Source organism: Piliocolobus tephrosceles, chromosome 11 (assembly GCF_002776525.5).
Source record: "Piliocolobus tephrosceles isolate RC106 chromosome 11, ASM277652v3, whole genome shotgun sequence".
Taxonomy (NCBI): Eukaryota; Metazoa; Chordata; class Mammalia; order Primates; family Cercopithecidae; genus Piliocolobus; species Piliocolobus tephrosceles.
In genome coordinates, this window is record NC_045444.1 from 60,614,130 (window position 1) to 60,633,488 (window position 19,359).

The following is a 19,359-nucleotide window of genomic DNA, read 5'->3' on the forward strand; positions in this document are numbered from 1 at the left end:
TGTTATTTTATCATTACTTCTCCACAAATGATTACTGGTCATCTAAATAGGAATAATTCATCCCTGACTTCTGTGGCCATGGCAACGTACTGCTGAGTGGTACCCATGCACGCAAGAAATTAGGAAACAGCACCCAGACAGTGAATCCAGATGAAGACGCCTTAGGTTTCCATGCATTCTTGAGAAATAAGTAAAATTTTGATAAATTACTTTCATAATTAATTTACCAAATTGGTCTCCAATATAAGTGAAGAAGTGCTCCATTTCTAGACCTGTTTAATTGTGGTCAATAGTTTCTAACATTTCAGTGTTCCAGAATTCTTAGTTAATATACCATTAACACTAAACTGAGATAACTGCTCTAGAAGGACACAAGATTTCATTGAGCTGGTATTTATTAGGCACCAGGTATATGCCACGCATTACACTTGTCACTGGCAATAAAGAGGGTAAACTGCTGCAATTCTCTGCTATCAAGCAGTTCACAATTTAATGGGGAGATAGATACTCAACACACCATTAAAGAAATTAACTGTCGGAGCTGGACGCAGGGGCTCACACCTGTAGTCCCAGCTACTGGGGAGGCTGAAGACTGCTTGATGCCAGGTGTTCATGACCAGCCTGGCCAACAGAGCAATACTCCGTCTCTACAAAAGTGAAAAAATGTTAGCCAAGCATGGTGGTGAGTGCCTGCAGTCCCAGCTACTCAGGAAGCTGAGGCAGGAAAATCATTTGAGCCCAAGAGTTTGAGGCTACAATGAGTTATGATTGTGCCCCTGCACTCCAGCCTGCGTGACAGCATGAAACACTACTCCAAAAACAAGTACGATTTAAAAATAATTTTAAAAAGAAATGAACTGTTATGCTGGAGAGGAGCGTGGAAGGGTTTCAAAAAAGGTGACATGAACTAAGATGTAAGACATGATAAGGAGTTTTCAGGGTGAGCAGGGGAGGGCACTCTTGCAAGAGTAAGCCTGAGATGGACCTCCTCTAATTTCTGTTTCCTAATGGGTTTTCCTAAAGGCAGACCCCAGCTTAGTCCAGCTCCCTGAGTTCCCAGCACCGCCAGGAGTCCAACCCAGCAGCCTCACAGAGGAAGATTAGGATCCCTGGCTCTTCACTCCCTGCCCCCCATCCCACTGATAGGGTCTCTCCCGGCAGCTCAGAACCACCAGATTCTTTTTTTTATTTCACTGCTGGCCTCTGCACCCTCCCCCATCACCTGAAACCTCCTCCCTTTTCCTCTCCCCATCTGTGTTCCTAGGACCAGAGCTGACAGAGAGCACAGGGAAAGTTTCTATTAGGATTCTGCTATGCTCTGTTGGGCATCTAAGTTAGAATTCAGAAAACCCTTGTTACAACCCTATCTACAAAGGGTAACTGGGTTGTTCACGGCACTTGTCCTAAAGTTCAGCTTCCCAGGTAGACAAGTTGGTCTAACCTCTCTGCAAGGAAGAAAGTCCACAGGGGAACCATTGACCATTGTGTTGGTCCAGGATCTTGCCATGCATAAATAGAGGCCTGTAATATTAGCACTAATCTTGAGGAGCAAGAGCAGTGCACAGTTCCTGCTGGCTGGCTGCCATCTAGCATGGTCTGCTGCTGAGCCAAAACAGCAATGCATTTGTTCCTTAGACCAGGGCTGAGAATTACAAACAGGAGGCTCAACCAGCAATGGCCACAGCCACCAACAGTCAGGTCAGAATTCTCAATGGCAATGCCCCACATTAAGTATTTGTACCCACTCTCAGGAATCACTGCCATCATAGTGAATGCCCTCCAATGCACTTACAGTCACCTGGTTAGGCACCGGGTATTTTGTCTGAGACTGTACACAGTATTCATTAGTGAGTGATGACCTCTGCCTTCTATGAAGCTACAAAGGCTGACACATACTGACACATAAAATGGACAGCAATATATTGACTTTTCCAAGGAAGTCTGGAATTGGTGCTTCCTGGTTATATCTGAAGTGCTCCTTAAAAGGGGTAAGTCAATCACGTATGTGTACATGTGTGCAGATGCAACTGTGTGTGATAGATGGTGAGGACAGCTGGTTGCTAGGTTATGCACTAATACAGAATAACAATGACTATAAATGTGTGCTTACATATAGTGACGTAATGTGATTTTTATTGGAAGTAAATAAAATCTACCCAGTGTACCTGGACAGCATCTGCCTCAAATCCCATTTCCACAAATACAGTTACAAAAAACAACCTTGGTGCAAAGAAAGAATTCAGTGTTTCAGCTAATATTCCTTCTTTAGCAAGTGTACGATGAGATTCAAGTATAAACGAAGAACTCCATGAGTTCGCTAAAACATAAATTGATCTTTATATATTACACATACAGTATTTTAGCTAAATGAGAAATGTGATGGATATATATGTCTTTCCCTTATTAAATACTTAGTCAAAAACAGGCATGGTAAAATATCAGGCTCCGGCTCTTCAGACCTCTGAATGACAAGTTACAACGTTGACTGCATTGTTAGGATGGTGTGTCCCATCAGAGGCATCACAGACACGCTGGCCTCCATCTTCTCCCTGTTCCTGTAGATTCTCTACTCTACTTCTGCATAGTGTTGTTGTCAAGACCATCTGACTACTAGGCAACAAAGCTGGGATTAGACTACAACTAGTGAACTCCTCGTTTACTGCCCTTTTCATGTTACCTTTCTGCCTTAACAGATGACGTAATGCACAAGAAATCCAGTAAACGAACTGGTCAATATCAGGTCTTAACCTGAAAGTAACTTAATTTTTTAAGATGGTTTCACTGTCTCTTAGGATTGATGAGCATCCCAAACTAGGGACAGCGTGAAGGTGGGCAAGAGGACATCGGCCTTCAGGCATCAGCATATGGGGGCCTCAAAAAGATGCAAGTTTTTACATATTCCAGTGCCAAAACCATGGTATGCAGCAAGAGAAAAGGTGCCAACTGGCCCTGGTTCCTCTCTATGCCCCTCACTGGCTAAAATGTAATGCAGCTCCCTACCAAGGTTAGCTCCACTTCACAGCAAGCCAGGCACTTGGACCTGCTAGTTGAGGCAGGCAGATTTCTGGCCTTGAAGTTAATCCACCTGTATTTTCAAGTGGTGGAGAGTTCAGGGTCCCTTAGGATTGGGTCCCATATGGGGACTCAGGGTTTAGAGATTTTCCTTTTCTCATCAGACCTCCTGTCGCATCATACTGAAGTCTCCATAACACTGCCTGCTTAGAGCTATACACACAGGGCTTCATTCCGTAAACTCATTCAGCCCCCATGAACCTCTGGTTTCTGCATAAGGACACATTATCTTAAGGAACTCCTCTGACCATGTTGTGTCAGAACTTCAGCCTCAGACTTGCTTGGGAACTTCTATTTTCTCCCTGATTCGGCACGGCTCCCTCTAGTCAGAGACATCCGTTTGCCTGCCTGGTCTGTGGCGTTCTTCCCAGCATGGGGCCCTCGGCTTGTTTCGATCCTGGACGTTTGGCAGAATGTACACACTTATCTTTCAGGGGACATTGATCTGGACAATTCACCCTCATTCAAAGGACTCAGCCCTTGGAGAGTAAAACTCTGATACGTTCTTTTTAAAACAGGACTTCCTTCTGTGAATCTTCCTAAGTTTGAAAACACTAACAACAACAACAAAAAAGAGTAACACTTTATTATGGCAGACATCAAGGATTCACAGGGTTTCTTAATTTTCAGTGCCAACTTCTGTTGCCCAAATGCAATCTTTCTGACATCTGTGTCAGGTTAGTTACAAAGCACTATTATTCTGGGCTGCACAATGTTGGCCCAACCTACCCAAATACAAGAAATTTTGCTGATTGATTTAGTTATTCCGTTCCTATAAATGAATCCAGTTGTACAGCTGTTTCTGATTAACCAATGTACTGCTGGAGTTATATACAAATAATTTTATAATGAGCTCAGCAACGGCAAGGACATGAGAAGCAGAATCTAAACTCACCTCCCAGAAAAACAAGCAGGAGCAATGAGCGCAAGGACTTTCAACAACAGTCCAGGTTTAAATTCCTATCTGCTATGATTCACTTTTTCCTCTTTATGTAATTCAGCACAACTTATAACTAATGGTCTCAAAGAAACTTTGTCTTCAGATTTTTGGATTCAAGAGAGAAACTCAGCTTTGCAGTCTTAAAACTCCTTTAAAATTTCCCATCTTTGTATTTTGTAAGTTTCTGTTTTTCGCATTAAAACATTTATATTTCCTGAGACAATTTCTTAAATAAAGTACTTTTAGAAGAGGAAAATTGGAACTGAAAGGTCTACATTTACTTTACTATAAACAGAAATCAAGTGTTTTGTTTTATTTCAACACAGAACAATTAAGCTCTGTAAGTCTAGCCATGAACTTTTCTTTTTCAGTTCTAGAAGACAAATCATATGCATTATGATTAAGAAATTAGAAAATTAAGGAAAAGACAGGCATGAATAAATCAAATAAGTGAATTTTTAAAATGTAGAGATAGTGACAAATGCTCCCTAAAGAAAACTTGAAACAAAACATCAAAGAAAAGGATTATAAGTTATACTTCTAAAATGAATTATGCTGGCAAAGTTACGGGGAAACATATTTTCAAATAGTGTCAGTGAGACTGTGAATTACTACAGCTTTTGGAAAGTAATATTACTTTAAGAGACTCTGACAGACAGAAATAAAAAAGCTTCTGTAAGTTGGCAGGTTCAAATACACACACACACACACACGGATGTTCCAAGAACTGTTGTAGTAGAAGAAAACTTGAAACAATATGAATAGTTAAATTGTGGAATATTAAGCAGCCATGCTATAAGTGAGTTTTTTATTCTGGAGAGAATGTCCATGATGCTTTATTATATTAAACACAATTGTGGCATAATGTACTAATATGTAATATAATTCTATTTTAGGAGAAAAAGCTATATATGTGCATATATACTTATACATAGTTATGTAAGCATGGAGAAAGTTCAGGAATTGATAATATTGATCACTTCAAAGGGTTAGAATTTAAGGGAGATAGGAGAAAATTTATTGACTTTTCTTTACATATTTCCATTTTACTTGTCTTCTTTATAGCAAGTACATATACTTTTGTAATCTGAACAAATTTACAACTACAATATAATTTTTATTTTTATCTACTTCTTTTTTTTTAGAGACAGGTCTCGCTCTGTCACCCATGCTGGAGTGCAGTGGCATGATCATAGCTTACTGTAATCTTAAACTCCTGGGCTCAAGTGATCCTCCTGCCTCAGCTTCCCAAGTAGCAAGGACTACAGGCATATGGTACCATGCCTGGCTAATTTTCTAACTTTCATTTTTCGTAGAGACAGAGTCTGCTATGTTGCCCAAGCTGGTCTTGACCTCCTGGGTTCAAGTGATCCTTCTGCCTCAGGTTCTCAAAGTGCTGGGATTACAGGTGTGAGCCACCATGCTTGGTCAACAGTACAATGTAATTTTTAAAGAGTGATAATGAGTCACATTTTCAGCAAAAACATAGAAGCAATGACTACAAATTACACATACTGAGCATCTGGACTTGTGGTTAACAAAAACCTTTTCCAGGTTCTAAGAGACAATATGTTGTTTTTGTTTGTTTCCTCTGTATGTGGGGGAAGTGGGGATGTGAGGGGAGGAGTGGGAGGGCGGGCCTTAAGACTTGGGAAGAAGGGCATGAAGGCATGGGGAAGAGATGTTACCTAATTTCTTTCTCTTTTTTTCTTGTTTCTGTTTGCTTTTATTTTATTTTATTTTAGAGACAGAGTCTCACTGTATCACCCAGGCTAGAGTGCAGTGTCATGATCATGGCTCACTTGTGGCCTCAACCTCCCAGGCACAAGTGATCCTCCCATCTCAGCCTCCTGAGTAGCTGGGCTACAGGCACATACCACAATGCCTGGCTTTTTTTTTTTTTTTTTTTTGGTATTTTTTGTAGAGATTGGGTCCCACTATGTTGCCCAGGCTAGTCTCAAACTCCTGGGCTCAAGCAATTCTCAGTCTTCTGAAGTGCTGGGATTATAGGCATGAGCCATGAGCCATAGCACCTGGCTGCCTTTATTATTTTTAAGGAACATATAATAATTGTACATATTTATGGGATACAGTTTGATATTTCCCTTCTTCCTTCCCTCCCTCCCTTCCTTTCTTCCTTTCCTTGTTCCCCTTCCTTTTCCTTTCTCTTTTCTTTTGACAGGGTCGCACTCTGTTGCCCTGGATGGAGTGCAGTGGTGTAATCATGGTTCTACTTCTCTAGGCTTGAGGGATCCACCTCAGTCTCCCGAGTAGCTGGGACTACAAGCGTGCACCACGACGTCCAGCTACTTTTTGTATTTTGTGTACAGACAGGGTTTTGCCATACTGCCCAGGCTGTTCTTGAACTCCTGGGCTCGAGTCATTCTCTCACCTTGGCCTCCCAAAGTGCTGGGGTTACAGGAGTGAGCCACCACACCCGGTCTTGCTTAGACTTCTTTCTAGGTTTTATCCTCTTCTCAGCCAAAGCAAGGGATGCAAAACTACTGGGCAAAAGAGTTCCAACTTCATTTATGTGGAAGTGAACCAGATATAGGTATTAGACCAGGAAATAACACTTCTTAGGTTCTACAATAATAACTTCTACTTTCCCCACAAGAACCAAACCTCCCACTTCTTAATTATAAGAATCATGGTTATTTTTTTAATTTTGAAGACATAAAAAGCTAACTATGTATACGAATTTTAAAATGTCACACTGTGGCCAGGCATGATGGCTCACACCTGTAATCTCAGCCCTTTGGGAGGTGAGGCGAGAGGATCGCTTGAGTCCAGGAATTCGAGACCAAAGGGAGACCCCATCTCCACAAAAAACAAAACAAAACAAGGCATGGTGGTGCACACCATAATCCCAGCTTACTTGGGAGGCTAACATAGGAGGATCATTTGGGCCTGGGAAGTCAAAGCTGCAGCAAACTGATGGCACCACGGTACTCCAGACTAGGTGACAGAGTGAGAACCTGTCTAAAAAAAAAAAAAAAGTCATCTTATATATATCACTTACCATGAAGGACCACTCTTAGGATCAAATTTGTTTCCTAGCATCTTCAGAAACCAGATACCCTTTTGCAAAACAAAGATCTGTTTGGCTTTCATGAAAAATCCACTCAAATCTTACAGAGTGGAAGAAATAAACCATCCTTTAACAAACATTGACAACCTACTATACAATAATCTACTGTTTTGAGAAAATACAAAAAGGATTTTTTAAAAAGTGATTGTCTTGAAAGAGCTTACAATCTAACAAGGGAGATGCCTGCAAGTGACTGCAATACAAGACAGGGTGAATTTCAAGCCACAGGTGAAGCCCACAACAATGGCGATGGAAACTAAGAGAAGGCAGAATCAGCAAATGGAGAAGAGAACATTTTGGCTCTTGTTAAGAAGCATGTTCTTACAACGTGAACCATGCGTATCGAAGCTCCTAAACTAGTGAAATTTGTAGGTAATTGTATCTCCCGTTAATTTTAGCAACATTCTTCTTTCACTGAGTATTAGCAAAGTCTACCATTTTGACTTTTCAGCAAGTAATCATGACCAATCTGAAGATTCTTATAGGCTTCAACATGCAAATGAAGAGAAGGGGCAATGCAACAGCATAAGACAGGAAAGTGCAGTTTAGCTGGAACCCAGTACATGAAAAGTAGTGCATAATAAGGCTGATGGTGAAATTCAAGGTTAAAGGTGCGATACTTGGAATCAGACTATTCCACGTTTGAATAATAGTTCTGTCACTAACTGTGGGATCTTGGGCAAATTACCTAATTTCTCTAAGCCTCAGGTTCCACATAAACAAACAGAACTTACCTCTCAGGGTAAGTGAACATCAAATGACTCAAATAACTTATAGTAAGTGATAATATTAAAGAAAGGGAAAGAGGGAGAGAGAATAAAAGGAAGAAAGAAAGGAAAGGAAGATAATTTCAAATGTTTGGGCCAGATCATAGAAAGTTTTGAAGAATTTCCTTTACTTAATATAATAGAGAGAGAAAAGGAAATTAAAAGAAGAAATTTAGTTATGCTGGAAAGATGTAATATTATTATTATAAGAAAAATACATATACTCATAGTAAGCAATGCTAAAATGTTACATAGCAACATGTTCCTTCAATGTGAACCCTGTTTATCAAAAATTGTAGCTAATTGTATCTCCTGTTTAGCTAAATTTTTATTTTATTGACTATTAGCATAGTCTATTATTTTTGACTTCTCAACCAATATTTGTGACCTGTGGTCTCTGTAATGCTGAGCATGCTTCCTAGGACTCAAAAGTTTCTGATCCCCGGCCACAAGAAGAAGCAGTGGTACTCTCACCCCATGGCTAGGGTGCTGTAGTTGTTACCAAAGCAGCTTGGCCTGGGGCCAAGTGTTATTAGGTGTTTTACATCAGGCATCTCATGCAATCTAATCCACTGTCACCTCTACACTGATGACGGCCACTGTGTGACTGCCACAACACGTTAACCTGGTATTTCCCAGTGTCAAAGGACCAGGAAAGTGACGTCCTGTTTTTGCTTCCTCATCCTTTATCTGTCCGGACAACCTCAACAGAGTAGGTTTTACTGGGTAAGCAGAAACTGCAGGCTGGCAGCCCTTCAATACTAAGATTCTTTTCAGTGAGATCTCTCCTTGGGGGCTGGTAATATATGAGATGACTGACATGAAACACTTGGTAAACTACAGACAGCTAAGGGGTTATTGTTCTATGTTAATTTACACCAAAAGTAGTTCCTGTGTTTAGGCTTTTTTGGTATTTACCTACGGAGAAAGGAATACCAACAGTATTTTGTTCAGGCTAACACTGATAAAAGTAATGCTAATGCTAATAATAACAATAGCCCACAAGTACTGAGCAGTGACACTGTCCCAGACAATCTGCTAAGTAATTCACATGCATCACCTCATCTGACCCTTAGAACAATCCTTTTACGGAAGCATTGTTACTCTCAATTCAAAATTGAAGATACAGGGCCAGGCGCGGTGGCTCATGGCTGTAATCCCAGCACTTTGGGAGTCCAAGGTGGTCCGATCATGAGGTCTGGAGTTTGAGACCAGCCTGACCAACATGGTGAAACACCATCTCTACTAAAAATACAAAAATTAGCCGGGGGTGGTGGCGCACTCCTGTAATCCCGAATACTCGGAAGGCTGAAGCAGAAGAATCACTTGAACATGGAAGTAAAAGGTTGCAGTGAGCCAAGATCACACCACTGCACTCCAGCCTGGGCGACAGAGCAAGAATTTGTCTCAAAAAAAAAAAAAAAAAAAAAGTGAAGATAGAAAGAATTTGTAAAAGACAGTGTCGGGACTGGCCCATGCTTTACCCATTAGGAAACTCTGCCCTCCAGTAGCACATCAATATCACCTGGGGAAGCTTTCAAAAAACGGATTCCTGGGCCTTACCGCAGACTTATTTGTGTATGTGTGTGCGTGTGTGTGTGATTTTACTAGGTTCTTTTTTTTTTCTTTTTCTTTTATTATTATACTTTAAGTTCTAGGGTACATGTGCACAACATGCAGGTTTGTTACATATGTATACATCTGCCATGTTGGTGTGCTGCACCCATCAATTTGTCATTTACATTAAGTATATCTCCTAATGCTATCCCTCCCCCCTCCCCACACCCCACGACAGGCCCCACTGTGTGATGTTCCCCAAACTGTGTCCAAGTGTTCTCATTGTTCAATTCCCACCTATGAGTGAGAACATGTACCACAGACTTATAGAATCACACCTTTATAAGCTTCTTGTCACACCCATGGCTAAGGATTCGCACACTAGCGTATTAAGCAGAATAGCATCACTCAACTAACTGAAGATATTCTGGGGGCTTTAGTACACCTGGAGTTTTCATTACTCAAAACTATACAAGGGACAGACTTGAGTCATTTTGACCTGACCATAATACCTACAGAGTGAGGAACAAATGACAAATGTCCACCCTAGCAAACAAAAGTTAGAGCTGAGTGAGGAAGTACTCATCTGTCACAGGGAGGTGAAGCCTAAACTATTCCTCAATTGGAGCAGAGATGGTGGCACATTATGTGAACGTGCTTATTAGTCTTCCGATGCCTGGCACACAGTAAACACACAGTAAACAAATATTTGTTAAGTGGACAAAGGAATGAAGGACTGCCTCCATCCAGCTGGACTCCTCTGAATTCCCTGTATTTGGTCTGTACCTTTTTCACCTTATTTACCAAATTCTGCCTGCATACCTGCTGTTTGAAATCGTGTCTCATCTCTACCAGAAAGTAAGCATTCAGGCGCAGACTTCGTCTCTTTCTGAGCTACATATTCCTTTCTGCCGTTACCTAGCACAGAGTATAACTACAACCTCTAGCAGGGAACCACAATGCTCAATGAGTATCTGGCTTGATTCCAACTGTGACCTGATTCGATGTGGGTCCCTGCTAGCCACAAGGGATAAACAAGCCTACCAAGCCTTCAAGAACCATGGTATAATTGTGGATTGCTGGGAGACAGCAGCAGAGAGAGCTCTGTGTGGAAACCATTAAGAATTCAGTAGACCACACTGAAGGGAAGGCTTCAGGAAGACCACAGCCCTGGGAGGTAAAATGCCAAATATCAGATGCTTAAAAGTAAAGGGGTTACAGCAACAAATAAAAGGCACTTTTGTTTCATTTATTCTCTCAGTATGTGTTGTGGAAATCACCTATGTTCCTAAAATTACAACCACAGTTAGGAATACCTTGAAATAGCAAAGACAATGATACAGACCCAGTAATGAATACTGTCTGCTAAAAGGGTCTCATGTCTGGTCACAGCACCTGAGACAGTAAATGTACAAGGTCAGGGCATACTACCCTCTCTTCATCACCCACCTTTCTGCTCATTATAGCTTTCGTGTCTTAGTGCTACACACCGCATGGTATCTGGATGGCCCTTGCATAATACTGCTTTTTGCTGCTTCCTTCACACCCCATTATCCTACTCGATCCTCATACCCTGTAGTGGATGTAGAGCAAAGATTATCAAGCCCATTTCTTGGATGAGACAAGTGAGACTCAAACTGCAATGATATGCCTAAGGGCACCAGAAAGTGGCTGAACACACCACAATCTGTAAAATGAACAAAACAGAAGGAGGCATGAATCCCCCCAGGTAGAAATAATCTCATTCTCTTTAAATATCCCAGAATTTGATCTTACCTTGCTTACAATTCTCTTTGCACTACGTCACACAACCTTAAAGAGTTGATGTGTTTTCATGCAGCCAAAGTTATGGCAGGGGTTGGGTAAGTCCCAGGGAGGAAGACAATATTTCTGAACTGGTTTCATAACATCTGCAGAGTTTAGTTTGAACATTTCCATTCAACAGGTAATGGGCTCTCACGAGTGGCTGGGGATATGCAGACTATAGCACCTCCAGGTTCCTGAGAAACTCAGCCTTGTAGGGCTGACAGGCAGGTAGACATACACAGTCACAGTAGAAGGCAGTGTTGTGTGCAGTGGAAAGGGATTAATAGGCAGAGTGCTGATACCCTATCAAGGGTTTTCTCACCTCAAGAACTTAAAAGGTGATTTACAAACTGTGGTAGAACATTTCTTGGAGTTATTTTATCCATTACAAAAATAAGCATTTTTGAAGATGGAAAAATCTACCAACGACTGAAAATCCAGCTACAGTATTGTTTTGACATTGCTTTGGGAAGCTGGCAAAAGAAAACCCACCCAGCGTGGAATCTGTTCCCGGGCTCTGCGGCTGCACCCGACTGGAGTCTGGGGCTACACGCAGCCAGGGATGGAGGAATGGGAGTAGGGTGGGGTCCAGAGAAGATCCAGCGGGCAGGATGGACACACGCTTTTCAGTAAAAGGGACCAAGTCCACTTGGTCACTGAGCCAACTTGAGAGCTTCCCAGAGAACTCAATAAGGCCAGGAGCCCGTGGCTGAAGAAGGAATATTCCATCGGGATTTAAGTAGGACCAGAAGACCTCGCCAGGCTCAGTTCCTCACACAGCCACACCCTTTGTTAATCGCGAAGAGCTCAAAGTCTAACCAACCACCAGTGGTCTGATTTAGAGCTCTTTGCGATTAACAAAGGCTCACAGCGACTGGGTCAGCTGCTTTCCCTTACACTCGCAACGCTAACAGTTCTTTCTTTAAAAAGAAAAGTGTGCATAGTAGAAAAAGGTAGGGGACGCGAGACTGAAGTGAAGCTGTCTGGAGAGTTGGAGGGAAGCACTCCCCCAAGCCCCGTCCCCACTCCGGGCGAAAAGCACTGACGGGGACTGGAAGTGTCTCCAAGGTCTAAGCCGACCTGGAGCGAGCTGGCCGCCCGGGAGTGCCGGGAGGGAGGCGGGCTGGAGCGCGGGAGGGGCACGGTTCCCACAGAGGCAGGCGGGCGGTGCCAGAGCTTGAGCCGGCCCCGGGGGATGCCCGAACGTCCCCCTCCGTCCTAGCTGGGATGTAGGTGTGGCCGCAGGGCATCGCCGCGAAGCCCCTGCTCGAGACCTACGGAGATCGTGGGTCCCGAGCCCCATGGGGCGGCCCGGGTCCGTGGAGCCCAGCGGTGAGCCCAGCCCTAGGCGCGGGACCCCCGGCCGTCCACCGCCGCTTCCTCCCCTGGCCATCAGCGGGGAGCAGGACGCGCGGGTCGCAGGCCTCCGCGCGCCCGCGTCCACAGTTCGCAGGGGACGCGGCCTCGACGTCCCCAGTCGCCCCACCCGCGTCACCGGTGCCAAGCGGCGCTTCCAAGCCCCGCCGTCGAGCCCAGCCCCTCCCGGGGTTCCCCCCCCCGCGCCCGGGAGCCCGGAACCCGGATCGCGCCAGAGGCGACACGTCCCTTACCGCGCGGCGGCTCCGGACGACTCCACAGCCCCGCGCCGCGCTGGGCATTTTTTCTGGGAAACTTCTCCCGGGGTCCGAAGGGCTGAGCCGGGCGGGCAGGAAAAGCGCTCAGCGCCCGGAGGCTGCGACCATCCGGGAACTTCGCCGAGATGTGGGCCCTCCCTCTCGGCGCCGCGGCCCCCCCGCCGCCCCGCCACATGTGGACGCGCCGCGAGGCCCCGCCGGCCCGCGCCCTGCCCTCCGCGCGCCCGCCTGCCCCGCCGGCAATGGGGCTCCGCGCCCGCAGTTTCCCGCAGAGGACCGCGGCGGGGCGGATGGTCGGGGCTGGAGTTCGCAGTTTCCTCCGTCCCGCTCCCCTGCGCGGCGAGGGGACCGAGGCCAGGGCGCCCGGGACAGGAGTTTGCAGAGGAGCGGGAACTGTAAGGGGAGTCTAGCCCAGGGCCTTTTCCCCCAACTCTTGAATCCTCTCCACCTTCTTGCGGCAGCTGGCAGGGGGATCGGGTGGGGGCGTCCCCTCTCTCGAGCGGGAAGGAACGCCTTTTCCCACGCTTTCCCGTCTGCTCTCAAATAAAGAGGGTCCAACTTTAATATATCTGAAATTCAAATTCATTTTAAAAAATGGATTTGAAATTTGGGTGAACCCCACAGAGGCCCAAGGTCCACACGCATCGACTCCTGTCCACTGTGTGGGAACAGCGTGCTGGGAAAGATGCCGCCTCTCCTCACCAGTCAGGTGGAATTGAATCGTTTTACTGCCAGTGGGGATGGATTTATCATCAGCCACCCACATCCTTAAATACGGTAGGATCCACAGCAAACGTGGAGAAAACTGAAGCTCTACTCCATTGCCCGAGCTAACTCCTGCTCATCAGGGGGTTCTGACCAGCTCTGAGAGCTGCCACCTCCAGGCCCCAAAGAAAAGTTAACATTCACTCACTAAGACAATATAGCTACTGAGAGTGTGCATTTGAAAGGAATAACAACAAAAAGTTCTGCTCAGTGTAATAACCATTGGATCATATTGTTAAAATATAAAGGCTGTGTATCCCTTTGAATAAAAGCAGAAAGGTGAGAATATAAAACCACCTTTGCAAAATTATAACTGAGGAAATTGTGACAGTGAAAGAAATCATATGTACAACGGACTCTATCTTGCTTCTAACCTTTAAAGTGTCCTTGTTCACTCCTGGGTGTAGCCGTTAGGAAAGAATTCAGTTTTTGATTTGACTCTAAAACAAAATTGATAATAGCCCTTTCCCAAAAAGATCCCTTTCTTGCCTGGGGACCAGTCTGCCTTTGCAGGATTAGAAATTACAGTTTAGGGGTCATGCTGTCTCTGGCTCCAAGAGTCTGAACCTCCCCCAAATTGCTCCTGGGGATAACATTACTATTGTAAAACCTAAGATCTGTGCTTGAGATATTTTGCAGACCCTGAACTCAGTGGATCACACTACGACACCACCCAGACGGGTAATCTGGCTTAACCAGTTCTCGTATTCTACCCAGAAACAGAAAAGAGCAAGAAAAACTCACTTTGACTCCCTGTGATTCCATCTCCAACCTGGCCAATCAGCACTCCCCACTTCTCAAGGCCCCTACCTGCCAAATTATCTTTAAAAACTCATCCCCCAATGCTCAGGGACACTGATTTTAGTAATAATAAAACTCTGGTGTCCTGCAGAGCTGGCTCTGCGTGAACCCGTCTTTCTCCATTGCAATTTCCCAGTCCTGATAAATCGGCTCTGTCTAGGCAGTGGGCAAGATGAACCCATTGGGCAGTTACAAATAGGTGGACTTCGGAATTGTGCTAAGGGACCTTAACTCCTGGCTTTCTCTGCTTCTGTACCACTCCAGTGTGCACACGTGTATCTTGATATGCTTTTAACAGATACAATGACCCCTCTGGGAAAGACATTTAGTAACATGGGAAACTCTTCCCATTGGCAAATTTTTGTCTAAATGCATCCATCTTTTTAAGGTCCATTAACTATTTGCCTTTCTTTTTAAACCTTTTCTATGGTAATACGCATGTATTATGTTTTATATAAAATGAAGACAAGCAGTTTAACATATAAATATATTGCTCCAGACTTGAAAACATATCAGTAGCACTAACCACAGTGTAGCAAGGAAATTAAACCCAGGAGCTGCCTCGTTCCTGGGTTTGGAGGGAACTAATAAGGGTTCTCCAGGCCTCAATTTTTTGCTCCAGTAAAATAGGGATAACAATATTTCCTACCTCCTGGGATTGTTGTAAGGATTAAACGGGATAATCTCCCTAAAGATGAGCAGAGTAGTGGCACACAATTGAATAGGAAATCTTACCTTTGGTTCCTTAGTGTTCAGCAGAGGTCCTAGTACCTTGTATGGAATTGATTAAATGTTTGTTGAGATAAGGACCCTTGAGTTTATGTTTCTCAGGAATCTGTGGGAATTTCAACATTGATATATACAAAGAAAATTGGGAAGGTAAAATACCTCCCCCTTCATTTCATCATTGAAAGCCAAAAATAAATTGTGTTCTGAATTGTCCATTGTTTTAAATCACTCATAAGGCCAGTAATCAGTTGTCCAAAATGGCCCTGGTTCTCTCTCTTCAAATTTTTAACACTTCTCTCAATTGGGTCAAAACCTAAATAGCATTTTATCAGTGGTAGTTTTCTGGTTTTGTTACAGGAAAAGGGATCCAATCCAGACCCCAAGAGAGGTTTCTTGGATCTCCCGCAAGAAAGAATTCAGGGCAAGTTCATAGGGTAAAGTGAAAGCAAGTTTATTAAGAGGGTAAAGGAATAAAAGAATGGCTACTCCATAGACAGAGCAGCACTGAGGGCTGCTGGTTGTCCATTTTTATGGTTATTTCGTGATTATTTGCTAAACAAGGGGTGGATTATTCATGCCTCCCCTTTTTAGGCCATATAGGGTAACCTCCTGATGTTGCCATGGCATTTGTAAACTGTCACGGTGATGGTGGGAGTGTAGCAGTGAGGACCACCAGAGGTGGCCATCTCGGTTTTGGTGGGTTTTAGCTGGTTTCTTTACTACAACCTGTTTTATTAACAAGGTCCTTATGACCTGTATCTTGTGCTGAACTCCTATCTCATTCTGTGAGTTAGAATGCCTTAACTGTCTGGGAATGCAGCCCAGTAGGTCTCAGCCTCATTTTACCCAGCTCCTATTTAAGGTGGAGTTGCTCTGGTTCACATGCCTCTGACAGTCTCAATAAGTTGCCTATTGTTATGCAAAATGTCAACATTTGAGGAAGCTGGGTGAAGTGTATATGGAAACATTTTTACTGTTTTTGCAACTTAATTGTAAGTCTGAAATTATTTTTAAAAGTTAAAAAATTAAAGATAAAAAATATCAAACCCTAAAATTCTTCAACAGACACCTTGTTCCCTTAGGTGATGCCAAATTTCAGCTTAAAATGAAGACATTGAAGTTAGTAGCATGCAAAGGTATTATGCTAATCCTTTGTGGTCATGTACACTTTGGTATGAATGAGTTAATAAGAAAAAATGACTTGGATGCTGCTTGAAGACTAAGCTAGGCTAGAAATGTTACAGTGATCTTGGGGAAAAGGGAGAAGTGAGGTAGATAGAAGGATGTTGAGATGCAAAACTAGGACAAACCAAGCAGGGCACAATCTCATTAAATACATATATTTGCTTACCATTTCATAACTGCCATCTGGGGACTTACTTTGACCTCTAAATTAGCTTAGTAGTGCCTTAGAACGTCCCCTCTTATAACAAGCATTTGTTTATTCTAATTACTTCTTCCCCAGTAGATCGTAGCACCAGTCTAGGGGGAGAGAGTAGGCAAAGGGACCTGCCTGCCTGGCTCACCACAGTCTTCCCAGCACCAGCACATTCTCAGTATTCATTACCACTTGATGAATAAGTGAGATGCTTTTACAGAGTACCTCACTGAATTCTTACAGTGACTTTGTGATTTAGATATTTGTCCTCATTTTACAGATGAGAAAACTGTGACTCAGAGAGCTTAGGTAACTTGCCCAAGACCACTTAGCTTGCGGCCTTCCAGATCCAGATTATTTTGATGCTAACACCCTTGTTTTAACCACTATTTAATACCGTCTCTTGGCTTTATTTCCTATTTTTGTTCCCTCTTTTGAGCTTTTGCTGGCGTGAATGACCTGAATTGACTGGCATCCAAATTCCTTGGTGCCAAATAGCAAAATAAGAAAATACTGTTTCTATTGTTGGAAAGAATTGTTGAGATTCAGGTAGATCTGGCTAAAGGCTGTTTACTAGCTTCGGTTTTCTTTTCTGCATCAATGCAGGGAGGAAACAGAATGCTACGTGGGATGACAGCACCATGCTAGGCCAGGGATACTGTGAAGAATCAGGATGTATTGGGGAGGAAGGAAGGAAGGAAGCTGCTTTGCACCTAAAAAATGCTCAGCATATATTTAATAGATACATCCAAAACTGAAAGAACTGAGCTCTTGAGAGCTAAATATTTTACCTATTTACTCTACACCTTATTCCAAAAAAGACTTAAGACAGTAAGAGTTGAACAAGATGAAATTTAAGCTTTAGTCTGAGAGCAAATTTAGTAAATATTTTGACTTTATCATTTTCTTTCCTTACTAAAAATAGTTCTTATTCTAAACAATTTAAATATTCCATAAGCATAAAATATAGAAAGTGAGTCTCCTGCAATCCCATTCACCAGAGATAGCCACTAATAGTAGGATATATATTATTCCCTGTGTCTTTTTTCTATGTATTTTTATTTTTCTTAATCAACAAATATTTAATGAAAGCCAGGTGAATGGGATCATATTGTAAATCTTCTTCTTCTAATTTATTTTTCTTTTTCCCCTAAATAATCCACATTCATTTCCTGTTGCTGTGTAACAAATTACCATAAATTTAGCAGCTCAAGACAACATCCATTTATTATTTCATGGCTCTGTAGAAGTCAGGACATGGTGTGATTCGGTTCACAGGTATCACAGGTGGCCTGAGTTCTTATGTGGAGGTGCTGGAGAAAATAATCCACTTCCAAGCTCATTCAGGTCACTGGCCCCTGTGAATTCAATTCCTTATGGCTGTGGGGCTGAGGACCTTGTTACCTTGTTGGCTGTCACCTGTGGGACTGCTCTCAGCTCCTGGACGTCACCTGCATTCCTTGCAACATGGCTTTCTTCTTCAAAGCCAGCAACAGAGAATCTCCCTCATGTTGAATCCCTCTCATACTTCTAGTCTGTTTTACCTGGAAGAGCCTAGTCCCTTTTAAGGTCTCAGGTGATTACGCTAGGCCCATTGAGGACAATCTCCCTATCTTAAATGCAGCCCTAATCACATCTACAAAATCCCTTCACAGCAGCATCTAGATCAGTGTTTGATTGAACAAATGAGAGAAAGTGTGTGCACACCAGGGGATGAAAATCTTAGAATTTTGCCTACCATAGGTAACAAGGATTGTCTTTCCATTTCTCTAACTATAAATCAACCTCATTCTTTTTTAAGAACTACATAGTCTTTTACTGTACAATGTGTCATAATCCAACCAAAGCCCCTCTTAGTGGATATTTATGTTAATTTCAGTTATTTGTCTTTTAAAAATGCGTAATAAACATTCATGCTCTTAAATCCTCATGCATCTACATTCTTCTTAGTATCCCGACTCACAGAAGTAACTTCCATTAGCTAGTTGGAATTGCAAGATGGAAGTGTTTGCACTTTTTGATGGATACTACTAAATTGCTCTCCAAAATGTTGGTATCAGTCTGTACTTCCAAAGACAATATATAAAAACAGAAGTAGCTAATTCTTATAAAGAAACTCCCTCATAGACTGTTTCATGTGCCATGGTTAAGTGCATCAGCGCTCAGTGAGGTTGTTTGGTTACCAATCTTGCCTTTTTGATTTCCAGTGTGACCTAGGGCAGGTATCTAAGCCTTAGTTTCTGTATCTGTAAAATTAGGACAATAATAATGGCACCCCCTTTGTAATCATTTTTTTATTACGGTGTAACAAAGTACTCTAAAACTTGTGACTTACACACTTATTGTCTCCTAGCGTCTGTGGGTTAGGAATCTGGTAACTAAGCTGGGTGTTTTTGGTTCAGGATCTCGCACAAGGCTGCAGTCAAGGTGCCAGCCAAGTCTCAAGGCTACTTTCCAGTTCACTTGCATGGCTGTTTCAAGATTCAGATCTTCACTGGCTGTTGGCTGGAGACAGCAGTTCCTTGCCATGTGGGTGTCTCCCTGAGGCAGCTCACAACATGGCAACTGTTTTCCCTCAGAGTGACTGAGCAAGAGGGGACACGTGAGATGGAAGCCACAGTCTTTTTGTAACCTAACTTGAAAGTGACATCACAGCACTGTGCTGTATTCTACTCATTAGAAGCAAGTCTCTAAATACAACCCACACTTAAGGTAAGAGTGTGGCACATGAATATGAATATCAGCTGGCCCTGGTCATTGAGGTCATCTTAGAGGCTTCCTTCCTTGCTTTTCACTAAGTGGTCATGGGCTTAAAGTAA

At 43.1% G+C, this 19,359-nt stretch overlaps 1 protein-coding gene across 1 annotated transcript in view; it reads right to left on the reverse strand.

Annotated features, from left to right (window-relative positions):
- Positions 1–12,988, reverse strand: part of WIPF1 (WAS/WASL interacting protein family member 1) — a 118,686-nt gene extending 105,698 nt beyond the window's left edge. Inside the window, exon 1 of the mRNA XM_023185958.2 lies at positions 12,844–12,988. The gene's annotated coding sequence lies outside the window, so the exon portion shown is untranslated. The remainder of the gene's footprint in view (positions 1–12,843) is intronic.
- Positions 12,989–19,359: the final 6,371 nt, after the last annotated feature.